The following is a 3,944-nucleotide window of genomic DNA, read 5'->3' as shown; positions in this document are numbered from 1 at the left end:
GTAACTTGTAACAAAAAAAATTGTGAAACTGCCAGAAATTGGGTCAAACTAAAACGACGCACTATTAATTACACGTTGTTGGTTATGCCACCACATACTGTTCTTTAATCATATGTAATTACACGTTATTGGTTATACTACATGCTGTTCTTTCTCAATATATGCTTAATTACACGTTAACTATTAATTACACGTTGTTGTGGTTATGCTACGCTGTTCTTTAATCAATGCTTAATTACACGTTATTTGGTTATACTACATACTGTTCTTTAATCAATATACTTAATTACGTTAACTATTAATTACACGTTATTTGGTTATACTACATACTATTCTTTAATCAATATACTAAATTACGCGATAACTATTAATTACACGTTATACTACTTACTGTTCTTTAATCAATATAGCAATTACACGTTAACTATTAATTACACGTTATTTGGTTATACTACACATACTGTTCTTTAATCAATTTACTAAATTACACGTTAACTATTAATTACACGTTATTTGGTTATACTACATACTGTTCTTTGGTCAATATACTTAATTACACGTTAACTATTAATTACACGTTATTTGGTTATACTACATACTGTTCTTTAATGAATATACTAAATTACACGTTAACTATTAATTACACGTTATTTAGTTATACTACATACTGTTCTTTAATCAATATACTAAATTACGTTAACTATTAATTACACGTTATTTGGTTATACTACATACTGTTCTTTAGTCAATATGCTTAATTACACGTTAACTATTAATTACACGTTATTGGTTATACTACATACTGTTCTTTTAGTCAATATACTTAATTACACGTTAAATTAATTACACGTTATTTAGTTATACTACATACTGTTCTTTAATCAATATACTTAATTACGTTATTTTGGTTATACTACATGCTGTTCTTTAATCAATATACTTAATTACGTTAACTATTAATTACACGTTATTTAGTTATACTACATACTGTTCTTTAATCAATATACTTAATTACGTTATTTGGTTATACTACATACTGTTCTTTAATCAATATACTTAATTACGTTAACTATTAATTACACGTTATTTGGTTATACTACATACTATTCTTTAATCAATATACTAAATTACACGATAACTATTAATTACGTTATACTACTTACTGTTCTTTAATCAATATACTTAATTACGTTAACTATTAATTACACGTTATTTGGTTATACTACATACTGTTCTTTAATCAATTTACTAAATTACACGTTAACTATTAATTACACGTTATTTAGTTATACTACATACTGTTCTTTAGTCAATATACTTAATTACACGTTAACTATTAATACACGTTATTTAGTTATACTACATACTGTTCTTTTATGGATATACTAAATTACACGTTAACTATTAATTACACGTTATTTAGTTATACTACATACTGTTCTTTAATCAATATACTAAATTACACGTAACTATTAATTACACGTTATTTGGTTATACTACATATTTCTTTAGTCAATATACTTAATTACACGTTAACTATTAATTACACGTTATTGGTTATACTACATACTGTTCTTTAGTCAATATGCTTAATTACACGTTAACTATTAATTACACGTTATTTGGTTATACTACATACTGTTCTTTAGTCAATATACTTAATTACACGTTAACTATTAATTACACGTTATTTGGTTATACTACATACTGTTCTTTAGTCAATATAGTTAATTACACGTTATTTGGTTATACCACATACTGTTCTTTAAATCAATATACTTAATTACGTTATTTGGTTATACTACATACTGTTCTTTAATCAATATACTTATTACACGTTATTTGGTTATACTACATGCTGTTCTTTAATCAATATACAATTACACGTTAACTATTAATTACGTTATTTAGTTATACTACATACTGTTCTTTAATCAATATACTTAATTACACGTTATTTGGTTATACTACATACTGTTCTTTAGTCAATATACTTAATTACACGTTAACTATTAATTACACGTTATTTGGTTATACTACATACTGTTCTTTAGTCAATATACTTAATTACGTTAACTATTAATTACACGTTATTTGGTTATACTACATACTGTTCTTTAATCAATGCATACTTAATTAATTACACGTTATTTGGTTATACTACATACTGTTCTTTAATCAATATACTTAATTACACGTTAACTATTAATTACACGTTATTTAGTTATACTACATACTGTTCTTTAATCAATATACTAAATTACCAATTACGTTTATTTAGTTATACTACATGCTGTTCTTTAATCAATATACTTAATTACACGTTAACTATTAATTACACGTTATTTGGTTATACTACATACTGTTCTTTAATCAATATACTTAATTACACGTTATTTGGTTATACTACATACTGTTCTTTAAATCAACATGTTCCAAATTTTGCGTTAACTGTTAATTACACGTTATTTGGTTATTCTACATACTGTTCTTTAATCAATATACTTAATGCCAGTACGTTATTTGGTTATACTACATACTGTTCTTTAATCAATATACTTACAATTTACACGTTATTTAGTTATACTTCATGCTGTTCTTTAGTAAATCAGTATTACTTAATTTACATACTTTTCAGCTATTAATTTCCACGTTATTTAGTTATACTACATACTGTTCTTTAGTCAATATACTTAATTACACGTTAACTGGTAATTTACCGCGTACCTTTGGTTATACTTCATTGCTGTTCTTTAATCAGTATACTTAATTGCACGTTAACTTTCATTAATTACACGTTATTTTGGTTATACTACATACTGTTCTTTTTGATCAGTATACTTAATTACACGTTAACTACATGCATTTTACACGTTATGGCTATTTTCACGTTACTACATTGTTCTTTAATCAATATACTTAATATACTTAATTACACGTTATTTGGTTATACTACGCTTTTGTTCTTTAATCAACATATTACACGCCACGTTATTGGTTGCAGCTCTCCAGTAACTACACGTTATTTGGTTATGCTACATACTGTTCTTTTAGTCAATCAAATATTAACTTTAATTACACGTTATTTGGTTATACTACATACTGTTCTTTAAATCATTATACTTACACGTTACACGTTACATTTAAGTTCATTAGCTACAACCTTTACGTATTTCTTTAATCAAGCTACTTAGAATTATATTGGTTCTAGTAATTTTACGTTATTTAGGTTATACTACATACTGTTCTTTAATCAATATATGCAATTACACGTTAATACTACTTAATTTTACACGTTATTTAGGTTATATACTACATACTGTTCTTTTTTAATCAGTCATGTTTAAGTTACACGTTAACTATTAATTACACGTTATTTGGTTATACTACTGTACTGTTAATTTTATAATCACGTTATGTTATTACACGTTCTGCTTTAATTTAACTTTCACACGTTATTTGGTTATACTACATACTTTCTGTTTCTTTAAACATGCTTAATTACACGTTGGCTTCTTCAATTGCACGTTATTTGGTTATACTACATACTGTTCTTTAATCAATATACTAAATTACGTTAACTATTAATTACACGTTATTTAGGTTATACTACATACTGTTCTTTAATCAATATGCTTAATTACACGTTATTTAGGTTATACTACATACTGTTCTTTAATCAATATACTTAATTACACGTTATTTGGTTATGCATACATACTGTTCCTTTTATGTACATGTTTAAGTACACGTTAAACAAATGGTTATACACATTTAACTTTAGTTATTTATTCTACATACTGTTCTTTAAATCAATATACTTAATTACACGTTATTTAATAATTGGGTCTGTTTTAGTTACCAACTACTTACACGTTAATTATTCTTTGAAAATTAGAAGTAAAACATGATAGTAACTAAAGATGTTAGTTTTACGTTATTTG

The 3,944-nt window shown here is 25.2% G+C and overlaps 1 pseudogene across 1 annotated transcript in view; it reads right to left on the bottom strand.

Annotated features, from left to right (window-relative positions):
* The window catches only part of LOC143233816 (CCR4-NOT transcription complex subunit 4-like), a 49,341-nt pseudogene extending 45,602 nt beyond the window's left edge, over positions 1–3,739 (bottom strand). The window contains exon 1 of the transcript XR_013018330.1: positions 3,722–3,739. The product of XR_013018330.1 is annotated as a CCR4-NOT transcription complex subunit 4-like (transcript). The remainder of the gene's footprint in view (positions 1–3,721) is intronic.
* Between the last annotated feature and the right edge of the window lie 205 nt (positions 3,740–3,944).

Source organism: Tachypleus tridentatus, chromosome 1 (genome assembly GCF_004210375.1).
Source record: "Tachypleus tridentatus isolate NWPU-2018 chromosome 1, ASM421037v1, whole genome shotgun sequence".
NCBI classification, from domain to species: Eukaryota; Metazoa; Arthropoda; class Merostomata; order Xiphosura; family Limulidae; genus Tachypleus; species Tachypleus tridentatus.
The sequence above is the reverse complement of the archived record's forward strand: the minus strand, read 5'-3'. Positions and strand labels throughout refer to the sequence as shown.